At 39.0% G+C, this 25,915-nt stretch overlaps 1 protein-coding gene across 1 annotated transcript in view; it reads right to left on the bottom strand.

The window, feature by feature from the left end:
- LOC120566557 (LIM and calponin homology domains-containing protein 1-like) overlaps window positions 1–25,915 on the bottom strand; it is a 65,979-nt gene that overhangs the window by 22,689 nt on the left and 17,375 nt on the right. The gene's annotated exons all lie outside the window — the stretch shown is intronic.

Consider the following 25,915-nt stretch of genomic DNA (forward strand, 5'->3'; position numbering starts at 1 on the left):
GTAAGCGAGCAGTACATTTCATTAATGCATTTGAAGTCCCACATGAAAACACACAAACATATAAAGTGCAAATATAAACGGTTACAGTACAATAATTGTCCACTCCAGAATACCTGCCATTTCAGGACTTTTAGTAGCAGGCCTACTTAAAATCCATTTATTCTCACAGACAGTGGCAGGGATTTGGCCATAAAAAAGGGGGGGGATCCCTTTGGACCACTAATTTGGAAGCCAAAACAATTACAAGATTAAATTTCCTGAGAGTTTATTTTACATTTATTTACACAGCTGTGGAAAAAAGTGTGGAGATGTAGTGTGTCTGGGACGGTGTGTGTGTGTTTTCGGTCAGCTTCTTGGCTCGTCTGGGAGCCTGGACGTGTTACAAAAGAAATGGACTGCTGTGTGTCAGTGAGTAGGCTGACAGTAGGCCTCATTTCTGCTGCTGGGGGGTTGGGTGCATGAGACTTGGACAGAAAGAGAGGCAGATTAACAGACAAACAGAAAAGAAAGTGGCACAGATTTCCCCCATATTCTGACATTTAGCTATTCACTGCCCCATTACCTACTGCGCTAGCACTTGTGAACAGGTGTGAGGCCTTTAAGTCAGCAGCACAGTACAAACATAAGGTCCACAAAACCCATATTCTATGATTAGAGTAATGAAACTGAACAGCAGAACTAGCTAAGTGGCGAACTTCAATGGCAAAGAGAAGACTGCTAAAAGTAAAGCCTACCAGCAGCTCAAAAGCTCACCAATTGACATGTTATATTTAGTTTGTTAATCCATAGAAGAAAAAAAATGGAATTTAGGGAGAAGATGTGATTTTACAGGGGGCCTTGAACAGAATCAGGCGAGCCGTTTCCCACATTTCCAGTCTTCATGCTAAGCTTCACATGTACCGTACAGAAGGGGTATTAATCTTCTCAAATAGCAAATTAGCGTATTTCCCAAAATATCAAACTATTCTTTTAAACATCTACGTAAAAAGGGGAAATTAAGAATTTTTTTTTTTTTTTTTTTTTTTTATGAATTTCTAAGAGAAAAATTTTCGCTCACTGAGGTTTAACATAATCAACGAGATTAACTCTTTCTCCAGATCTGCCACTGATAAATGTTTGTGAAACAAAAAGTTCAACTTGTACAACTAGAATGACAGCAGTCTGTAGATACCTCTACTAGTCAGTATCTTTGGTCTTTTCTACATACCAAAATTACATTTCAAGATATTATGTCACACTTAAACATTCTGTAGTCTTCTATGTGACTGAATAACATTCCCAGGTCTTCACTGTAAATGTAAAGCAATCCCAGAGTTAGTACATTAAACAATAGCTTTCTTTGGTTTTGTTCATAAGAGAGTAAGATTCCATGGTCTGATCTCAATAAAGATTCAGTGGCCTACATACTTTTATATCTGCAGCTGAGATGACCTTGATTAAGGAGCCTCTCAATGATTATTTTTCACATGAATGTTGGTATTCTGCTTGGTAAAGATGACCTTTTACTGCTTTTACAAGTAGCGTTACTTTAAGTAGGTAGTAGTAGGTTTTGGTTTCTAGCTAAAAAAAGGAAACCTGCTGTTTGCTGCAGGGGTTGACTCGGTCTCTCTAATAACTAGGTCAGCTCTTCACTAACCTTGTCATTGAGTATGTGTGCATGGGAAGATTACAGTGTCACACCACCTTCACACGGAGAGATTACAGTGTCACCACATTTACAAAGATTGGTCTACAGTTTGAGGACAGAGCGCGCCAAGTGCAGGAAAAGAGGCAAGGACTAACAAAAAATGACTAGCTATAAGTGAAAAATCTCAGAAAAAAAATCTACCGGTATGTAGATAAATTAGGCTAAATGTGGTATTGTAAGAGTTCCTAATTGGAAAGACAGAAACTGCTCATACTCTTACTTTCATATAGGAAAGAAAAGATGAGACGCATAACATCTTCCCGGCCATTATAAGGTTTAGGTGCAGCACCCGGGCCGTTTTGGGCAGCACCTAATCCAAATGAATGTAACTTAAAGACGTTTCTCAGATCTAATGATTGTAGTCAGACTGTTTAAAGCTTGAAGTTATCTTTAAGCTTTTTGAGTGTTATTTATTTATAATCTGCTCTAACTTTTAAATGTTTTCGACACAGATATGGTGATAATAATGGTCCAAAATGATGTGAAAAAGAGAAGCAAAATTACCACAAAAGGAATACAAAGCGAGTACAAAGAGACGCCAAATGACCATAGAAACTCAAAACAACCCCAAAGACAACAAAAATGACCAATAAGAGACAACACGACTACAAAGACAGACAAACCCACAAAGAGACAAAATCCCACAAAGAGACAGAAACGTATGGGGGAAATCGCTTACTTTTTTTAAATTGAAAAACGTAACATTTTCTTGAGGAAGGATGCCTTAACCCCCACGCCAAATACGCCACCTAAGTCTTCCACAAAGCTAGGGAAAACACCCTATATGTATTTGAATATTTGTATTTTTCCTATTCAATAAATCCCAAAAATAATGTAATGGGCCTCTGGAGCACAAACCTACAGGTTGAAACCAATATCTTAAAGGTTAGGTAAATTAATATTTTGTCATTTGGGGTGCACATTAACACAAATTACATATGTAACTTTTCTCGCTATGACAAAAAGAAATGGCAGGGATTGCGTTTTTTCTCATTTTCTTGCTGCTCAGTTTGGCAGTGGCTGCAGAGCTGCTACGGACCTTGATTCATGTACATCTGTTGCTCCCATACAGTTAAGTATAGAGCTGGAACGCACACGAAACTCGTGACGGACTAGAGGGAACACTTAGTTTGAGACAACGCACACATTTGGGCAATATATAATACAGAATCAACACATTTTTCTTTCTTGTGTGGAAGGGTAACACATGGCCTGGCCATATTAGACTGTACTAAAATGCAATCTGATCAGACAGTCCAGCAACATTACCATGCTGAGTAATAAAACACCTCCTGAGTTACAGGAGGAAGCTCCAGCTACAGAAACATTGATATAACATTTGCGGTGGCATATTCCTTTCACATGCAAGGGAGTTTAGCTTATTTTAGGTTAATGGGTTGTTTTATAGAATAAACCATAAAATGAAGTGGCCATTAAACACTGAATCAGTAAAGAAACTAACACAATACCTACAGAAGACCACCCGGACTACGCATTTCTATTTTCTTATTACAAAAACTAATATTCTGATAATAACATTAGTATAGGAACAGATGAACGTGATGCTGTTAGTTATATATATATATATATATATATATATATATATTATATATATATATATATATATATATATCATGGGTGGACAGTGTGTTGTTAGCAGTACTAAAGAGTAAGGACCACACCAGCACCTATCTAGCCTGCAAACTGACATGATCAGTGCCATTTTCCCTGCCAAATGTTTATTTGGTGGCTTGGTCAACAAGCTAAGATGCATGACAGCACACATGTTTATTTTTGTAAGTTAAATTAGAAGGAAACTTTAGCAGGAAAGCTATTGGGGGTTTTTGTGGGTTAAGTCTGTGCCTCTTGTGTGTAGCAGGCTGCTGTCTGGCTGCCAATGACAGAACGCTAATGTTTCTGCAAGGTTCCACTGGCTGCACTGAAATAAGGTCTAACCCACCTACAGGACATAGACAGACACCAGAACTGTACACTGTCAAACGAATGCAAAACTAGGGGTAGCCATCACGAAACAAAAAAAAATATTAATTTATGATTTTTTTCTCCAAGGAGAACACAGGGCAAGTGATTAACAGATGAACGTTCAGTTAGGCTTCAAATTAAATCAGACAAAGGTTGAATCCTAAAAATGCTAGAAACGTCTGGATCTGAACTGTTTTTAAACCACCACAGGGTCATATGAAGGGACTCAGTTAAAAAGAGGAATGTGTCGCCTTTGTTGTTTTCAGTGGAACGTCGCCAGCATTGTTTCACAAACAATCAAACGATGCCGATTGGCTTTGTTCCCTGCTTTTCACTTTCTTCCCTTTCACGTCCAGACTGAAGGTATTCTCATGGATTCATGTTCAAAGCGGTTTGTCCACAGTATGTTGGTTTAGAAATGCATGAATAAACTTCATCAAACTTTGTTTTTTGCCAAATCCTGTTTCCCTGAGGGAACAGTAGTTCTTGAATCTATTTTTTTTTTTTTTTAAACCCAATGGAGTTTTGGAATGAAAACTCCCAGGAAACATCGCTTTCATGTTCTGAGAGATAAAACATCAATGTGAAGAGAGTCAGTCAAATCATGTCTGGCAGTGGATTACAACTCAAAGAGAATTCACTGAAATAATATCGCCAAGAAAAATACAATTGTAGGATACAGATAAAAACATTGTACTGCATATTCACAACAGCTAAATCAAGAGCTTTCCGACAAACTAGTCCACCACTGTGTATTACTACTTTTACATTTCCTTGTCTGAACTAGCTTACTACAATCCCTCTACCCTAGGGGCATGTAATGAAACTGATATATTGCATTGCAGCAGTAATCTCAGAGGCCCTGCATTGGACAGCTACCTTTCCCAAATTAACAACCAATAATTCAAGGTCTGAGACAGGTTGGTTTCCGTGACTTGGGGAAGTAAAACACTAGTTACTTTGAGGCCCTGATGCCATGTGCGATCAGCCTGTTAAAGAGTCGACAGCTGTTAGCTCAAGGGCTGGTGAACATAAACAGTGAAATGTGCTCCCAACCCACACGCCTGCTTTGTTGTCGAAAGCATTCTACTTTACCGGATGTTATCTTAAGTGTGTTGCATAATCCTGACTGATTCCAACACTAGTTCAAGAACACGTAAACACATATCCTGGCCTTTAGCCAACAATCTTGTTAATTTAACTTGGCAAGAGAGCTTAAGCTTTAAATTGCTTCTGGTTACCGACAGTAGAAAAACAACAGGTTGCAACGTGGTCATTCACTAATTACAAACATTATGACCTGAGAAGGGGGAATAAAAGAAAAAAAAAACTGCTGATGCATGATTTGTGTAGTCTAGTGTCTTCTTCAAGCAAGAGAACAATAAAAAACAAACAAACACTCAATTCATTCAGTATTGCAGAACCGAAAACTCTTTTACGACAAGACAAAACACTGCTCTGACCAAGAAACACTGAGACAACCGCCCAGGTTTTTATCTTCACCAAAACGATTAAAAATCTCATCCTTGGCTTCAAGAGAAATAGTACTTGATGAAAAAAACTAAAAAACAACCCAAAGACAAACAACATTCTTAAAATTGGTAACACCTGACTCTTCATATGAAAGGGAGGTGGGGGGTGTTGCCTCAACTCATGGAGCTTCAACAAGTTCAGCCAAAGGTCATGGGGTGTTATCTGCCTACGGTCAATCATCTGGACCTTTTTATAAGCTGCCACCACTGCAGGGATCCCCTATTGTGACTATGGACCGTTTGCTCTGTGCTCAGTGTGTCGTTGGCCTGTTGGTGGAGGGACTGAGGGGGAGGGGAGTGGGTCTGAGATAGTACTTAAACTAATCTGTTTCTTATCTTTCATAGTAGTACATAATTACAGTAAAGGATGAATACCATACACGTCTGAGCACAGATAAAGTTCATTTGAACTTTCCTACATAAAATTAAATAATTAGTATTAGTATTGAGGCAGCAGGTTGGGATGAAGAGTAGGGACACCTCTAACCTTTCTGTCACGTCCATTGCCATATAAAAAAAAATAAAAAAATAAAAAAATGTATTAGTTGATCTACAGAAAATTAATTAAATAATTGTTTAAGTTGCTTTTTAGAGCAAAGATTCCAGTGATGAGCTTTTATAATTATCATTAGTTCTACAACAGATATATTTTCCATCTCGTTAAAAACAATCCACAAGAGGGGTGTTTACCTACTGGGGATCAAGCAGTATCAGGATGAATAATATGCTACAGCATCGGCAGGTCATTTTTCAGGGGCTACAGCCCTTAATGTTTTGACTGTAGCCCCGTATGCCATTTTAAATGTAGGCAACACAAAGTTTAGGTGTGCAATAATATTGCTACATTTTGTTTGAAGTTCCTGTGACGTGACGTTTACAGTCTGGGGTTCAGGCTCAAACACGCAGAGCTCTGAAGCAGACCCATGCGTCGCTTTGTGTCCGCTCTCTCTGTAAAAATCAAGGGTGTAAGCGACCGACTCCTATGGCGCCATTTTGATGCTAACAAGCACTCACCTGCCGTTAGCATTCCATTGACTGCCATTCATTTTGACGTCACTTTGACAGCGAATAACGTTACATCTGAAGCGTTTAAAGACATTATTTGTCCATTGTTTATTTCTAAAGAAACACGACAATGTATAAAAGGCTCCATTACCTTGTATCTCACGTTCTGGCGCCGTAGAAGGCGTTTTTATAAAAATAGGCTAACGATTGTGTCATAACCACGCGACTTACTGTCGCATAGTAGAGTAGAGGAATTACCGTATAGTACAGGAGAAGCTCGCAGGCAGTTTCAACTTACATTAGCTGTTTAGGTTTAATTACTAATGTTAACTAGCATTTTAGTTAGCAATAATTAGTCCGTGCCCATGTTATCTCCTTACATATACCTACACTCTCCGTCTCTGCAAGGTTGGGAACGATTTAGATTTCTCTTGGCACAGCTACCAGAAGACTTACAACTTTCAGAAAATACAGAAGAGCTTCCGTGGTCTGTGCAGCTTCAGGTAATCATAATGGACGGGCTCTGCTGTGGACATGCTGCGGCAGACGTGTTGCGCTTGTGCTCCATGTGTATCTGCCATAGTTTTGGTTTTCCACCTCCGATGTCAAAACTTTGTCTCATTCAGAGACCCCAACGGGGCTCTGGGTCTGTCAGATAGTCTGAATGACATCTACCATAAGCAGAGCAATAATGTAATGCACAGCAGACTATAGAGCAGGTGGATTTTTCCTGAAGAAATTGTGACTTATTCTTGTAACATTATAAAATGATTTTTCTCAAATATCACAACTCCAAAGCCAGATAACACAGATGGGATGAGCTACATTTTGAATGTGCAGAATGTTTTGAACATGAGCAGAAATCTTGCTGAAACACATCTGAAATATTAGGCTACAGTCCAGGGGTTCATAAATTAATTAAAATTAATTCATATCATTCACATAAATAAGTGCCACTTGCACATTTAAAGAGGTTACTTTATCAACAAAAGACGCAAAAGACGAAGGAAGAGTAAATCATGCCTGTGTGTGTTGACTCAACAGAGATCACATTCAACTTAATCTACAGGAGAATAAATATTTGAAGAGAAATACAGAATGTCTGATAACCTAACTGCATTATATTCCTTATGTTTTTATACTTTGAATTGTCAACCATGTTTTCCTTTACATAAATAAAGCTATTTCCAGCATAAATTGATGCAGAAAAAGGTAGAAATGGGTGCAGAAAAAGTGTTTAATGCTCAGAATTTTATAGAGGAGGACCCCCAGACCCCCCACATTATATGTGGCCCCACAAATCTGGAAACAAAACCTTCGTCTTTGAGTTGCCAGTATGTTTGTGCCATCTAACTAACATCTGAAATGAACACACACTGGCTTTTAACAAGCTGGGCAAGCCAAACGCTGTTTTTGTGATCTGCTCTGCGTGTATTACATTCAGTCCTCAAGTCCTAGAAACGCCCCTGTGCTACAGTATGTCCCACAGCATGTTACATGAAAGATGAGCTAAAATTATAAAAAAAAAAAAAAACGCACATATCATTAGGTATATGTGCTAATTTATGTTGTACAAAAATGAGATAAAACATGCTGTTAAAAACTCTCTTTTTCAAAGAGTAGACAGAGGTGCTTAAGGCATCTGGGGTCAATGTGGGCCTGGAAAACTGAATAGCTTGTGTATCTTTTTCCTTGTTGCCAACTTTCAGCATGCATCATGAGGTTTTCCTGAGTTGGCAGAGGTTTAAAAAGATTTGGGCTAATATTGGATCATGCCTCTAAAGCCTGCATTGCAGATCACCACTAAATCTCCCCAATAAGTTGCAGATCCATCCATTCACCATATCAGACTGATCTGGAGGCACCGACGCCAGCAGATACAGTTGAGTATACAGTGTAGTAAGACAAGCACATTCACACAGTCTAGAGGCAAATGTAAGTAAACACTGACTAGCGATATTTTATTAACTGACACAAACACAAAGTTTCATTGTCCCTCATTGGGCCACACATACGAAAAGCATTCACTCACCCACGGGCCTACAAACACATCAGCACAGACATTTGATGTCAGCACGTGTTTACAGGAGGCTGACTACAAACACCCCACTTTTCCTTTTTGGCGGGAGTTGAGTCAGTCTGCTCTGAGAAAGCAGCTGAAGCTTTAAATCAACTGGAGCCGCAGCAGAGTCGCTGCCCAGGCCAAGGACAATGAACAAGAGAGTATTATGAAACAGGGATCATCACAGGTAATGCCAGTTAATAGAGCATAATTGGTGTGGTATTATACAGTGGAATCAGCACTGGACCACAACCCACAACAGTCCAATCCCAGAGTCGGACCTTTCGAGCTTCTGAGGAGAATATTTACAGACTGATTTGATGACAGCAAACTATTTAGGCTTAATCTGTTGTGATTGATGACCATGTTTCATAGAATAAAAATGCCTAGCATCTTTAGACCACCCCCAAAGAACAAGAATAATGACCTCTGACAGAATAAAAAAATAAATAAATCAAGCATTAATTCAAAAAGCATTCAGCTACAAAACTATCACAATCTTCCAACAGAAAGACACCATGAGAAAAATTACGCGTGGGATAGAATGTTATGGAAAACTTTGTGCTGGATTGCCACAAGTTTAACATTTACATGCGCCAACCACACGCTGCAGGCAGCAGCAATGAATTATGTTGATTAGTAGTCATGGAGAGCACAATAAAAGGAAAGGAAGACATAAATAAGTGTGCTGTTCAAGACTGGAGAACAATCACTCCGAGCCAGATCAGTTAAACAGAAATTCATGGGACTATAAAATCTAACATTGTATGTAAAAACAACATTTCAAGTGAACACTACCAGAAAACCAAATTATTTGTCAGCTTTTACACTGTAAACCAGTTTTACAACAGGTTACAGTATACTGTAGTCTCCGTTTTAACACATTTTTACAGACTGTGAGGAGGGATACAACTCGGCTTCTTACCATATGAAACTCGCACTACTTCTCATGTATTTGAAACACAAACAAACACACACTTTCTACTGTTGCTTTCTCATTTTAGTCAGAGAAGCAGAAATGTTCTCAGGCACATGGAGGATCCTGTGAGAGTCATCTGGCGTGGGAAACCTTACACAACCCCTGATTACTCATGTATTGCTCCTACTCAGCAAGACACACTGGTTTCATCTTATCAGAATCTACATTATGTTTATATGGTAGACTGTAGCTGTCAGCTCAAACTCACTGGGAGTGGTCTATACTGTATTTAACTGTTATAAAAAGGCAGGTAGTTCAGTTTTTTACTATATGGCACTTCAATGACACCAAGATGGTGATTAAACCCATGACCCTCAGGTCACAGGACAGTTTCACTAACAACAAAACCATCCTACAGGCTACATAAGAGACATCAGAAAATAGACTAACTTCTAAATGCCACAAGCATCATTTGACATATGGCCACGTTTATGTAAAAACAGACATTTTGATTTCAATTAAAGCTAATTGTCGATCAAGTTTGCTGTCAGTTAACATTCAAGGTCTCCACTGTTTAGTTTAACCAAAGCAATAAGACAAACAAAACATTTGAAATAATAAAAAAAATCATGGTTAGTTAGATTCTAAATCAGAAGCTGTAAAATAACAGCACCCCAGGGACTACTGATCTGTCAGCTGCACCAGCTTGCAGGAACACATTTCCCCAGAGGAGAGCTGTTTTCAATGTCACACCTTGGTCTCTAGAGTCGGGCCCACTGTCTGTTAACTGATGAGCTCGGAATGAATGTCCCTCTGCTGTTTGTGTTCACACCGTAAATCTGGAGACCACCTGGAAGTTTGGTCCATATGTAGCTGAATTTTCTAAGTGTCATCATTCATCATCATCAGACCTTTGTTAAATGGGTGAAAACATGTCACTATTTTAGCACAAACAGAGAGCAAATATAAAAAATAGAAAGTTTATATATGTTCAAACTAAAACTAAAAATATGGTCAGAGGATAGACAAAATAATGATTGTAGACAAAATAGTGACTTAAAAAAAAAAAGGAACATTTTTGAAGTTGCACAAACAGCACTGCAAACAGTATGGGTCTATGGTTACACTTTAGACAATGTGCTGTCATGATAAGCTTTTCCCCATGGCACGTGTTGCTTTGAAACCTACATACTGTAAGAAAGTGCTGATGGTCAGACCTCATTTAAAAAGGTGAAAGATGCAGCTTATTATCATGCAGCCTAATATGACAAAACTTTCTAGTAGTTTATATTACTTTTTCAAACATTTGAACATTAGCTGATCATGTATGGAATCTATGGATAGGATTGCAATAAATCCCCTTCCTAAGAAATGCATCTAATTTCTATGTAGATGGAGCTATTTTGGGGACAAAAGGTCTTATTATTAAGCCAAAACACCACATGAGGCCTGGTGAAAGATGAAAGCTGCCTTAATGTCATATCCTGTTTTTTCAAGTATACTGTACAGGAGTGCTGATTAGCCTGTATCTATAGTACTTTAAGTCCCCATTGTTGATACAATCCATGTACGGTTCTTAAGAAATTGATAATGTCATAACACTGAAAGTTTTCCACACACTTGGCTCACTATTTGCGTCACACTTCAACAGAGCAATGAATCAAACACTTCTCAAGAGAGAAGAGAGCCATGTGACAGATCAATATTAACATTGCTTCAATGAGACACAGGTTTCAAGGTCAAAACACAACTCTGCCTTCTCTGATTCTTTGTGTCTCTCTTTTAGGAAGGGAGTGCACCCTAACAAACAATCTCCACAAGCTAGTGTCACATGTCATCCAAGTATGTTATGAATCACCTCTAAAAAGTCCACATGAAGGTGCATTCTTACCCTGTCCAGCATCAATCAAACTTTAAATACATAGTGTTAGTGGATGTCAAAGAACATTAAACACATGATGTCAATTGGAAAACCATGTGAGAAGCGCAGTAGAAAAAAAATCCTGCTCTTCAGCGCTAGAAACCTTTTTTGCCTGCTGTCACAATTTGGCATCCAACTTTTGCTTTATATAACCAGCCAACTAAATTCTTAAAAAGGTCCAATGAGTGAATTTTAACACATTTATTACCACCTTTAAAGAAAAATTTAGATGACTATTACAAATATTGGCTGCCTCTACAGACATTTGCCAGTGCCAAACAGACAAAATGCTGTTCTTCTGGTGTAAAAGGAATACAAATGTTCAGTGTCTTCTGCTACACATAATACGATGGCGTTTTTCTTTTATGGGAGGGAACTGTATGGAAATGTTTCAATGGCCATATATTATGTAATTTGACGTACGTCAAATGTTCATTTTCAGGACCAAGCGAGGACATGTTTGTTCTTTGTTAGGTTTCAGTGGTTCTCAATGGATTTCAGAACAGCCTTCGACCCTTACTAGATTTCTAGGTTTTGTTCTTGTTCTCTGCTTCCTTTCACATGAGAAGTCGAATGGTTCACATAAACTCATTGTTTGAGGAAGCACAGAACTGAACAAGGAGGTTGACCTTCAAATGTAGCCATTTCATGTCAACCTGTATATTTTTGTCTACACACTCTCCTGTACAGTATACAACGCCAAAGCGAGAGCCAGGATTTAAAGTAGGACATATCTCTGCCGCCGGAGAAGTGACAGCTTTATAGATGTATGAAAATGTATCACGTAAAACTGAGGACAACAGGAAACAATGAGTGAAGCAAAGAGGTAAAGAATCAAGTAAAGACTCCTAGACAACAGGGAAGTGATCAATACATTGCGATGTTGACAAGGTACAGAGCAGGCGTGCATCTCCAAAGATGTCTAGAGAGATGAAGAATGCTGTATTTCACAATTGTGTCTCAAGTACAGGTGGTTGAAAACTAACCACCAGCAGGTAAGTGAAAACTGTAACTAAAACTGAAACTTTTCATTTCAGGTATTTAGAGATCAAATAACCTTGAAAAAGGGAAGCCTTACTCTCATAACATACTACAAATGCTAGGTGTACACTTCTTTGCTTGGTTGACTAAATAACAATTTATTAACCAGCATTTTCATTAACCAGTGTTTAAGTGTATGGCTCTTGTCACATACAGGAAACATTCCTGTCTCCCAAGAAAAACACTGCCACCCTTTTGCAGTGATTAACAGCTCTGACCTGGCTCCTGTGGTCCAGCTTGTGTGTTCACAGACGGATGTATTGTATTGCCAATAACACCATTATACTGCAGAAGTGGTTCTTAATCATTGGGGGGGTGCAATTGCATGGTATTTCTTTTATAAAGTCAGACAAACAATACAGGAGGAATATAAACTAAAAATAGTTTATATGCATAACATGTTGCTGGAATTAATCCAATAGATTAAAGTGATGGTTCGGAGTAATTTCACCCTAGGGTCCTTTGCACCATGACCTCGAGCCAAACAACCCCCCAGAAGCTTTTTTCACCTGGATCGAACATTGGGAGAGTTAGCGTTATCAGCTGAATAGCTTAGTGCAGGTGCTAATGGATCCAACTGTGTATTTCATAAGTTACCCTCCTAATAATGGCCAAAATGATACCAAACCCCTACACTAGTACAAATAGGTTACGTACTCATAAAACGATGGATTGGAAAGTTTGTAAGTACACCAGGAGTTTATGTAAATACCACTTGCCTGATGGCTTCTGCTCTCTGCTGTTACTGCTACCGGCAGTAAGATGAATGCTTAGGGACGTCTACAAATTACAACACTGAAAAGACATACAACAAAAATATTTATTAATTTAACTTATTTTTTAAAAGTAAGTGCTGTAGTACAACTAGCAGGAGACAAGCTATAATTGAGGTAAGTTTGGAGACACTACCTTATTTAATCATTAAATTAATAAATATGTTTGTTGTATCTGCTACTACACTATGAGCCACCCAGACCTCTCAGGTCGTCTGGGACAGGTCTACTTGTTGTCCCCAGAGTCAGAACTAAACAGGGGGAAGCAGCGTTCAGTTTTTATGCTCCACATATCTGGAACAAACTCCCAGAAAACTGCAGGTACGCTTCAACTCTCAGTTCTTTTAAATCAAGGCTGAAGACCTATCTTTTTGATCTTGCCTTTCTTTAAATAACCTATTTTATCTGCTTTTAAAAGTTTAACTGTTTTAATGTTTTACCTAACATTACCTAATATTGCCTAACAGGGCCTAATAGTACCTAGAACAGTGCCAAACAGTGCATAGCAGTGCCTACCTAACATTGGTTATACTGCACTGTACATTTTATTCTTGTCTTTTATGTTTCTCTCAGTTTTTTTTAAATTATTATACTGCACTGTAAATTTTATTCTTGACTTTCAATGTTTTTAAATTGTTTTTAATTGTTTTCTGAATGCTCTTTCATGTTTTATGTAAAGCACTTTGAATTGCCCTGTTGCTGAAATGTGCTATATAAATAAAGCTGCCTTGCCTTGCCTTACAAACTTTCCCAATCGTTTTATGAGTACATAACCTATTTGTACTACTGTAGTAGTTTGGTATAATTTGGGGCATTATTAGTGGGGTAACTTACAAAATACACAGTTGTATTCAGCTGATAACGCTAACTCTTCCAATGATCGACCCAGGTGAAAAAAGGTTGGGCTGCCAGAAGCACCAAATAGCGCAGAAAATCCCTGAAAGTTCGAAATAAAATGTAGTTTCTAACTAAACAAACACCAGCCTAAGACTGTGACCATTTAACTTATACAGTGCACTTTACATTCAAACCATACACCTGGCATTAAGGCAGAGGAGGCTTCCAAACTTGTTTTCCTAGGAGCTTAAACAGTCAGTTCTCTTCTTTATGTCTCCCCCCCTCCCCGACTCTTGATAAGCCCCTCTGATTAAACAAGCCACATTTCCTGCGACTAAAATGACCTAGCCCTAAGCTAAATGTTAGTATTCCAGCCAGTCCGTCCCATTTCCACCCTGATTAGATGATGGAAAAATGTTTGGGTTGTGGATTAACCCTACTCCTGGCCCCCATTGGCGCTACTCACTTCCACCCCCATTCCCTCCCACGTTTTTCTTCCCCCATTCTCTTTCAGGCTTGGCGGGGCCTTGAGCCCACGTGAGAGGAAAGGAAGGAGTATTTGGCTTGAGGATGGCTTGGCAGTTGTGTGGGATAAAAAAGAAGGAATGGGACCTGTGCTAAAAGGGATGAAGGAAACACTGACTAAGGTCAAATAAGGTGCAGGGTGAGAGGCAGGTTGAAGTTTATTACTCTGTCCTTTTTGGCTGCAAGGTGATGCTGACAGTTGTGACTTGCCTGCCAAGTCCTTCACCATTTTATAAATCTGCATGTGAGTGTGAGTTAAAGTGCTCATATTATGCTTATTTTCAGGTTCATAATTGTATTTAGAGGTTGTACCAGAATAGGTTTATGTGGTTTAATTTTCAGAAAACACCATATATATTTTTGTTGTACTGCACATTGCTGCAGCTCCTCTTTTCACCCTGTGTGTTGAGCTCTATGTTTTAGCTACCGAGTGAAGCATCTCACTTCTGTTCCATCTTTGTTGGGAGCTGCACATGCGCCGTAAGTACTGCTAGCTAGTCAGTTGCAGAGTATGAGTGGAGTGCCATGCTAGCAGCTAGTTGTGTTACAAAGTGACGCACGTTTGTCACGGAACTAAAGGCTGGACTACAATAGAGCTGTTTGGAGCAGTTTGTGAACAGTGTTTTCTGTTGGAGATGGTAAGTCCCTTTGGGGTGGACTTTGGGCTTTTTCACTTTGTAAACCTATAACGTGCACAAAAAAGATATATAACACAACAAAGGAAAGGGGAAAGCCAACAAGCATAATATGAGCACTTTAAGTCAGAGTGGGGTTGGAACAGTTGCAGTCATTACATTTTATTTGTAAGCCAACAGATAAATATATCTAGATATACCAAATATTACCTTCGTGTCCCAACCATCCTTACGCTAAGCTGTTTCTGAGCATTTCTTGCTCCTGTCACAGTGTTACTTACAGTGGGCTCATTTTTCACTCTATCTGCAAGTCTTGCATCTCAAATTAACACAGCCATGGCCAGAAGCAGTTATAGTTCCTAAATGCCTTTTGAGCAGTATAACATTTATAATGGCATGAAAAATAAAAAAGTAAAATCGTAAGTTAAATTTCTTTGATTATTTAAAAAGAAATAAAAAAATAAAAGACCAGTTGAATCAGGTTTTACAATATTTCCCTAAGAGTACACATATAATATAGGATATAATATAGGAAAAAATTAATTTTGGCTGCTCATCATTCACTCAAAGAATAATTTACATTTTTACAAACCTCACACCAGTGGTGGAATGTAACTAAGTACATTTACCCAAGTACACATTTATGGTACTTTCATGTTACTTTCTACTTCTACTCCACTATATTTCAGAGATAACTGTACTTTTTACTCAACTACACTAATCTGACAGGTTTAGTTACTAGTTTTGCATTGAGGACTTGTATTTTTAATACTTTAAGTACATTTTCCTAATGATACTTAAATACTTTTAACATTTTCAATGCAGGGCTTTTACTTGCAACAGAGTATTTCTGCAGTGTGGTATTAGTACTGTTACTTAAGTAAAGTATCTGTATTCTTCTTCCACCACCGCTTAACACTAGGCTGTGTGTATTCTTTGTGCTGTGGTTTGCGGTCTCAGTTGCGAATTGGATGAATTTTTATTTCATGGCTATGCATCACACAGTAAACAATTGTTCAATAATAAAACAATTTTACAGCTTCTTGATTAGGCAAATGGTTGATTTTTGGCAAATATTTGAAGTACAATGCAAGATTTTTATCCAGTTAGTGTTTTTTTGGCTTAACTTTGGAGCTTTTTAACAAACACATTTACTGACAGTGGGAATTTTGAGAATCTGACAAACAAAACGTTTTTTTGGTGTAGGGAGGGTTAACAGCCTAATGTTTAATTTCTGGCAATATACAGTACATTATAGAGGTATTCATATTCATAACGGAAGACTGAATTATGGATGTAAAATGAGCGAGTTGTGTGTTTTTTCATGTGTATTAAAAGTCCTGTAAGTGTAGACTTAGGTGGTGGTGTGACCATTATGCGTGCTGTACATCTGCATCATGGATTGAGCCTTATACGTTTTGATAACTCTGCTCTCTATGCAGTGCAGATCTGCCACCAGGCAAAAAGCTGCTAAGGAAAACGGTCCAATCAGCAACAACAGTGTTTTCCCCACTTGTTTTAACAATATTTAAAATATGCAGCGTATTCTGAATTTCCTTTCCCTGCTCTCATCCGTCTCTCTGTCACACACACACACACACACACACACACACACACACACACACACACACACACACACACACACACACACACACACACACACACACACACACACACACACAAAGCCCCTCCCCTCCCTTCACACTGCGGCTGTCTCCATGAAAACGAGAGAAGACGGCTGGCGAAATTCACAAGTTCAGGAAAGGTTGGTATCTCGTGAACACCTTTACACAATTGCACATTAAAAAGTGCTATATATATATTTTATATTCTGAATACAATGTTGTCAGCGTGTTAATGTTGGAGTCCCCACCCGACTCTTAGCAAACAAGCGATTGCGCCTGCTTTAGAAAGTTAACTAGTCGCAAGTTTGCGGTAAAATGCAGTTGGATGGTCAAAACACTATATGTAGCAGCTGTGAATCAAATAAACTTATTATAAATAATGTCATTTTTTTACTCTTACACTGAATGTTTGCTGCTTCAATCCAGATGAGTACTGAAAAGTAATTTCCGCGACTGAAAAAGGTACGTGTTGAGGATGAGGACCAGCCTGAACCGGAGGTATCAGTCTCAAACAGAGCTGAACAGTCCAACCAGTGTAATTAGTTATGTTATTAATTTGTTTACAATATTTTCAGGCTTTAACCAGTGAAAGACATGGTCAGGGAGAGAAAGAGATAGATTTGTTAGGCATTGAAGAAAGGAAAGGAGGACAGCATCCAACAGCGTGTCCTCCTCAGTTTTTGATACTTGATTGTTACGAAAATAAGTATTCCTCACCCCCCCCGCTCGCCACAAATTGCTTTCTATCTATCTGTGGGAAACACTGAACAATGTCCCTTTAGAAGACCAGGGAGACCAGTTGGGTGGGACAGGGACACACAGGGCTTTCATTGTGCCACCCCACACTTGATTGCGTGTGTTAGAGATGTGTGTGAGGGGAATGAGCCTTCGAACCCTGCTTCTCAGTGCACTCCAAAGTCTACTGAACTTCCCTCAGTGGCACAAATGCCACCTCTTTAATTTTATCTATTGCCTTGGGTGTGCAATTACAAATCCCCACTCTACTAACCCAGCTCATCACATACACAATTTAATTTTAGTGAAATCAGACACAAAAAGTGAAAGTGAGAATGAATGCACAAAAGAGTACTGCAGAAAGTGGATTTTTCTCTTCCATGAAATGTGATGGCCACATTGAAAACACTGGGTGAACAAGCAAGGTGTCAGTCGACCAATCACCTATAAGGGATAAGTAGCTCATGATGGACAACTAATGCCATGCATGGATCATGTGACCTTACGGTTATAACATGGCTGTTCCCCTAACTAAGGCCCCTGGGTATGTCTACGTAGATCAAAAACATCCAAACTGCGGTGGTTTCCAATTTAACACAATATCCAACCATGCAGCCCACAGAAATACCTCACCATACCATATATCCCATACCTACTAGGATTGTAGTGACAACCCCCCACAGCTATGCAAAATCAGAAACAAAGAGCCTTCGTGTTGACACCAGCTCCCTAAGTTAAGCTTCCTAAGCAGCGGGGCTTTTGCAGGGGCCTCCACTAGTCTCCAATATCCTGCCCGCTACAGTTTCCATGAGGCCGAGGGCAACATCCAGCCAGCAGCCGCACTGGGAGCCATAGTCAGACAGACAGACAGGCAGACAGACATGCAGACGCCCCAGGCCACGACCTGCTGGGATGGGCATCTCAACGCCAGTGTTGGATCAGTCAGGTTTTAAAAAGTGGGTTTTATTTAGCACAAGAGCTCATTTAGGGTTTACCTAATAAACATGTCTACAATATCCAATACAGAAAAAAAACTTGAGCATTTCTAAACAAAATATTAAATGTGATGAAGTGGCATGGCTTTTTGAAGTCTTATTGTCTTATACCAGTAATATCAGGGGTTTTCATGTTATTAGTGGATTTTCATACAGCCTCAGCATTGCAATACATTAAGATTAGGGGTGAAATAAAAAAATGATGGTATGTATCTTGATTTTTTTTGCGACAATTTTTTTTATTGATTCTTTCCCCTGGAATCGATATTTATTTTTACCAATGATTCACCTAAATATTTTGTGTTTATACGGTACCGCTGACTACATCATATCCATTTCCAGCAAATCTTACTGAAAGCAGAAAATGCAGAAAATATGTTACTACAAATGAAATAAATGTCAGACTGACTGACTTGGGATGTGCATTCTTATTAGAAAACAATTCGTTTTTATTATATATATTGTCTCTAGAAGTGTATTATTCACTTTTGTTTTTGTTAAAGAAGAAAAATAAAATCGCAATACTCAATACTATCGTATGGCAATACTTCTAAAATCGCTATAAATGAAAATCCCAATGCAAATCTAATCGGCACCCATGTATGGTGAAAGAATCAAATCGGGACAAAAGCATATAATCCCAGCCCTAATTAATATGAGAAAAAAAGCTAAAATCATAAATGACATGTACACTTAGGGTCAACACTGAACAATTTCTCAATTATAGAAGCAAACCTTGGAGTTGAACCGAACTGCATTTAACACCCACTCAGCTGATTGTCGTTTGCCTTCCTGCTTTACTACAGAGTATAGAAATATACAGTAGGTCAAAGTACAACTTGTTTTACTGGGAGTTAAATGGGACTAGTATCATCACGAGTATTAGCATGCAACCTCTGTCTTTACCCAATTACTGCAGGTACCGGATTAGCCTCGCTGACAACTGCTGCAATTGTTTTAAATCACTGGATGTCCCCAGCTAATATTAATCCCATGGAAACAGGAGTTTAGCTTCAAGCTAATTGAAATTAGTGAAGTGTAACCCAAGTGTTATTTTCTTGGCGACTGAGCAATATCAGATTTGGCACAGTGTGCTTGTGAAGTGCACCATGCTCAGAACAGTATCCAGGCAACAGACCTTGAATTTTAGTAAATACAAGAAGGATGATAAGAAGTAGATTCATCTTCTTGCTGTGGTTATAAGAGAGGGAGGCCTGTATACTAGCCAAAACCCCTTCTAAACTTTAATGTGATAAAATTCTTTTCTACGTTGGGTACACGTTCAGACATGCCCTCCTCTCTTCTCATTACAAACTCTGTTCTCAGCAAGGCCGAGCTAATCAGGAGCTTCACGGACAAACTGTGTCAACACTCGAGCACAATGCAGAAGAATCAGCGTGTTTACAATGGCTTCTGATCTGACCGCTTGGACACTCTTTGGCCAGTGGTGTACTCATGTCGAAACATCCACTTGAGACGCAGCTCAACTCCGATTCCATTCCAACTTGGTTTTCATTACAACTTCAACACAACAGCCTACTGGCATTCCCAAAGTACAAACACACTGGGAACTTATCTATGGTTCAATGTTCAGAAATATTTAAGATCAATACAAAATAAAAATCTTGACAATCCACAGACAAATGCGTTTTAAATTCATTTAAACTACCTAAACAACTAATTTGCCAAACTTATAAAGACATTTCCAAGACATTTTAGACATGATGGTTGGCATTAATTAGTAGATTTAAGAAACTTTACTTATAACTGCGCAGTAGGGCTGGGCCAAAAATCATATCTCGGTAGTTTTAGGCTGGAGATACACAATATATATATATATATATATAATATCTGTATTTTCTACAAAATGGGCTAAATGTTTAGTTGTAAGTCAAAGCCACGTGGAATTTCACAAGCACTTTTATTAAAACAGACTTGGGGGCAGAGTTACTTGGTGGGTGTGTGTGTGTGTGTGTGTGTGTGTGTGTGTGTGTGTGTGTGTGTGTGTGTGTGTGTGTGTGTGTGTGTGTGTGTGTGTGTGTGTGTGTGAGAGAGAGATGCACTGGCACGGCTATACGGAAGAAATGGGTCATGTAATGCAACATCAAACTACATCAAAATAAACTGAATTGTCTCATCCAATATCTCGTTGGAAAATATATCAATATCATTTCAAAAGTCAATATACGGCCCAGCCCTATTCATTAGTACCAAAGACGTTACTTCTGGCATGCCCGTGTCCGAAACAGCAATAGAGCTGTACAGAGCTAGGCTACTGATACGCATGTGAATTTCACGGGCATACAGGAGCTAAATCTATCGATAGAAAAAAAAATAGATAGATATCTTAGTTATAACAAGATTGAGCTAGCTAAGCAGTTTGGGGTTTGTATGTGCGTGGTTTATTCGATTTGGGAAATACTACAATCTCTAAAAACCAACGTTGGCTTGAGTTGACTTGCTGACTGAACAGGGACCAGAAATTGCTTGAGGTTAGCGGACAAACTTTCTATTTCTGGATGGAATAAAACTGTAGCCAGGGGTTTCTTATACGACTGTTACCATGGCCAAATGCACAGCATATACCAGGCATATTGTACTAGTGTGTTTCGTGAATCTTCTTGTGTGTATCACGTATCAGTCATAAGCTTGATTTATACTTCTGTGTAAAATCTACGCCGTCGCTACATACGTAGGTACGTGGAGACACAAACCTATGCCGGACCCTACGCCGTAGCCTGACGTGCACCTCTCGAAAAATTTAACTACACGTCGCGGAGACGTACGTTGCTCGGCTGTGGCTTGGTAGCGTTGCATTTCCCCCCCCGACTTATTTCCTGGTTCTCCTTCTCCATAAACAACATGAAATCAAGGAGAGGGTTAACTTTTCCTGCTACAGATGTCTCACCTTGGTCAGAAAGCACAGGGGAGACACTTTGTTTCTCTCACTATGACTCTAGAGCAGGGGTGTCAAACTCAATGTCACTAAGGGCCACACTGGAAATGACGATCACAATAAGGGCCAGACATGTTGAGTTTATTGACATGCTTTTATTTAACAAAAAAAGTAAATTAACTTTGTGTCATTGCATGTCTCATATAGCTTTCTCCCATACAGTTTGGTCGACATAAAACCCTAAAAAAAAGTCAACAAAAAAAGTTTCTTAGCCAGCGTAGAATTTAGCAAGTTATGAAAATTACATTTTTAAAAGCAGCTGCCACCCAGCCGACTCACCACAACCTGTTTAACAGCCTGAATATGAAAAAACTCTCCGCTTCTGCGGGGAATTCTGAGTCTCAAAGTCTGCAAATCTGTCAAATTCTGCACGGCAGTGTCGCATAATTACAGTATGAAAACCAGTCTCCTAATTTTTTTGGTGTGGTGCACAACTAGTCGGGCCACCATTAGCTGTGAACCTAAATTGATATGCGGGCCGGATAAAAATTTGCAAGGAGCCAGATTTGGGCCCCGGGCCTTGAGTTTGACACGTGCTCTAGAGTCACTAACGTTACTCGCTCCGAAGCAAATTGACGTCACTCTCTCACTTTCTCCCTCGCTCTATCACACACTCCCCACACACACATGCCGGCTCGACGCACACACCAACGCACGAGTATAAGCTACAGGCCACTTACGTAGGCTACGGCGAAAGCTCTGCGTGGAGCCTCCGCAGAACCATAAATCAAGCTTTATGGTTTGCTATCATAGACTGTATAAAACTATGGCTTTGCGATGGTGAAACCGGACAGAAAAACGGCGGCGACAAAGTACTGTGACGTCAGGTGGTCCCTATGAATTGTGCAGGTGAACGTGTCAGACAAAGCTTTAATGACTTTAAAAGCTCGGAAATGCCCCTTCTTCCCCACATTATGGACTCAAATTCTTAAATATGTAAGTGGAAGGTAAAGGAATCCCTGTTCCTTGACATTTTCCCAAGGCTAAGCCCCTCTGTCACCTCTGGGAACATGGGCGTCTGTCAGTCCAAGTTAGCACTGATCTCCCATTGGGAAAAATGCTCAGAAATCCTGCCATTGTACCTCTCCCCAGGGGTTCAGGGATTTTAAGAAAGAATTCCAGGACAAAACAGTATCTTCTGAAGAGAACAAAATAACAGACTATACTGTCGAAACTCCTTAGAAGTTGCAGTAGGGGTGAGATAAAGTTGAAACCAGTCACTTTGTCAAAATTAGGGCTGAACGATTAATCGTTTTAAAATCGAAAGAATGCGATTAATCGAATGTGCAATATTTCGTTGAATTTGGTGGCGTTTGGTGCAACATTTGGTTTATCATTTTTAATTCCTCTTTTTATTATTACGTTTTTTTCATTGAATAAATGCTGGAATAATATTGCATATTACAGATTGTGTAAGTAGATGTGCTATTTTAAGTTGATTTTTCATTTATTTGTATTACTTTATTTAACATGATCGTAGAAGGTGCAATATGTAGATGCTGCTATTGAACTGAGGGATTTCAGAAAAGTTTACAGGAAAGTACAGATTTCTTTTATTGGAATTGTTTTTTATTATTATAAGTTTAGCTTTTGTGATAAATGTTCTGTGTGTGACTGTTCAATGTTCCATGCTTATTAAAAGAAAAACACTTATCTATGTTCTCATCCTTGCATAGGAATATAGAGCAGTTTTGATGTTGTCTCATAATGCTCCATGACGTGTTTTATCTGTTACACAGTGAATACTGAACTTCAGCTAAACTTTTTCAAATAATATAAATAGCAAATCGAATCGCCAAAATTCGATTTTTTTCCCCCAAATCAAAATTGTTGCCAATTCATTTTCTGTCGATCACCTAATCTATTAATCGTTTTAGCTCTACACTGCACAACTATACAGTAAATACAGCTTTGACAAAAAGAAAATAACATTGTGGTAAATATTAAGCGTGCATCCTTACTCTGAGCTATTTGAGCCATTTAGTTGACAAGAATGTGCGTATGTTGTTTGTTTAGGTGCATGTACCAGATCCCCTACTAATTAAATCAATCAAGTTTATCAAAAATGTCACATTTTCAGAATGACAAATATTTTCACTGAGAGAAAGAGTTAAGCTGCGTGAAGTCACACCCAAGTGACTGCAAGGTTGCTGATTGACTGAATGAATCCCTGGACCAGATAGAAAAAAATGGCCAAACCCTGAGCAACAAACTGAGCTCCTACCTTTTACATGGTAGTCTACAGTGCTGCACAGAAACTGGGGGTTATGTCCTGTAATAATCCATGTGACAAATGTGAAATCAAGACCAAAGAACATAGCACTGGGGGATTGTAAACTAAAGCCTAAAAATGTTCAAATGTGTTACAATGAAAAACTTCTTATAAGCAGATTTTTAGAGGAATGTTAAGATCAAGCTCCGATTTCTACTGTATTGTAGGATTATGTAAACCATAGCCTACACTCTTTTACATAGTAGCACTTAAGTCATATTACTCATAATGCCTACACACACGGCCTGTACACTACCAAATGCTGTAACAATCTGATATGATGACTGATCAGGTCGGGCCGGAAGGATTAACATTTGCGTTGGAATTCAGCTTTAAAAAGAGAATTTATGTGAGTTAGCTTGCAAAGTCTGAATAGTTTCACAACAGCCATTACGCCTAAAATGTGGGAAGGTTGACTGAAGCTTAGGCTTTGCTCACATTGCATAAGTTGCTTAGTAGCTGTTTGAATAACTGATTATATCACTGAGAACATTACCAGTCTATTACTGAGTGAGTGCACAATAGAGCATGTGAGCGGAGCGTGAGGATTTTGGATGGAGTGCAGAGCTGATCTTTGAAATGTTGGAGCGCGTCTTATTTCTTGCTCCAATTTCGCTCCGGAACTGCTCACACCATGAGTTTGAAGCATGCTAGTGCCCTGTGTTACTGCAGCACAGTACATGCAGATGAACGACAACCGCTATTCCTCCATGCCTCATTCGGCATGAAGGAAGGGTGGGCGCCTTTCATCTGATAAATACAATGCAACTTTTTTTGGAGCGAGCAGTGAACAATTTGACTGGAGTGGGGTGAAATCTTTAGCATCTTTAGCAATTTTAGCACGGAGTGATATTGAGCGGAGCAGCTTGGAGCAGGGGAGCAGAGGTAACAAACAGCTCCATGAGCTTGAGCAAGGAGCGGAACTTACAGTTATCAGTTTATCTTGGTGTTGTTTTTGTGATCCCTTAACCTGTCTTGTCTATTTCAACTCAAGATTAGTGAATTCCTAGAAAGCCTTTCAACAACCCCCAGAGGAGTCATGAACTTCTTGCTTTCACCTCTGGGCTACATGTGAATATGGGAAAAGTGATAGCAACACATAAGTAGACTAACACACAGGTATTTTCTAGTAAAATGAAAAAAAGCTGTCACCCTTTCTCCAAACAGCAGTATGGCTTGCGGCTGCCCTGGAGAATGGCAAAATGTATCAATTTATGTACCACAGAGGAGAGAGTAAATCAGAGAATCAGAATCAGAAAAGCTTTATTAAGCTTAAGTACGTTTTTTACACATACAAGGAATTTGTTTTGGTGTTGTAGGTGCATGTCACACATTCTCTAAAATAAGTTAAACAAATAGGTTAAACAGAACAAACAATATAAGTGTATGTGTGTGTGTGTGTGTGTGTATGTGTATATATATATATATATATATATATATATATATATATATATAGCCCAGTTATGCTGATTGTGGCAGCATACATTGTGGAGGGTTGGTTTTTTCCACCTGAGAACCAAAAGTAAACTGGATCTATATGGCAGACTGCTTTGGCTTAGTAACCAAAAGTATGCTTAATTTCCCTAATGGGACCCCTAAAGTTTGATATTATGATTGACTACTATGTACACTACATTACCAATAGCTGTTTTTTTAGTAGTGATACATTTGATTTTCCTTTATATTTTCAGAAGGCCAACATTACAGGCAACCAATAATAATTTCAATAGGTAAAGGTCGCAGTGGCGACGTAATACGTGCAGATAAGCCTGTATCCCTTTACTGATAGTGTCAAAGTTGGACTCAGGCCACCCAGGGGAGCTGTCATACTCACCCCAAAAAGAGGGAGGTGCAGCTGGCTGTATTAGTCAGGATTAGAGTTTATCCACTGCTACCAGCAATCTGATGGGGATAACAGCAATCAAGAGACCAGTACTGTAAGCTAAGCCATTCTATTGTAGGTATTTAGTTGACACTCTTAACTGGTGAGACTTGCAGTAAGTAAACTGTTAGTTTTGATCAAGGACACTGCACCAGACATACTGCACCAGATAAAAAAAATAAAAATAAATTAAAAAAAACAAGAACAAAAGGGGCCCTTTTAGACAGCATATGAGGACTGAATTTGGGCAGTCGGCTCCTTATCGCTGATCTACAAAGTGTTCTTGCAGAGTTTGTGTCTATTGCTGGATGCTTGTATCTCTTTCACTACAGTAAGAGTTTGTATTTTCAGCATGGTTGGGCCCAGTGGAAATCTAAACCCTTCACCCGGCAGTGGCAGTGCCAGGTTGTAGTTACTGAGCAACAAACAATTGACAACTGAAAGTTAGTGGAACTGGTTGCCAGACTTGTAACCAGCCATCACCATTTGTTACCAAAGTTGACAGAATGGTTGCTATATTTTCAAAGTTT

The sequence above is a fragment of the Perca fluviatilis genome, chromosome 10 (assembly GCF_010015445.1).
Source record: "Perca fluviatilis chromosome 10, GENO_Pfluv_1.0, whole genome shotgun sequence".
Lineage (NCBI taxonomy): Eukaryota > Metazoa > Chordata > Actinopteri > Perciformes > Percidae > Perca > Perca fluviatilis.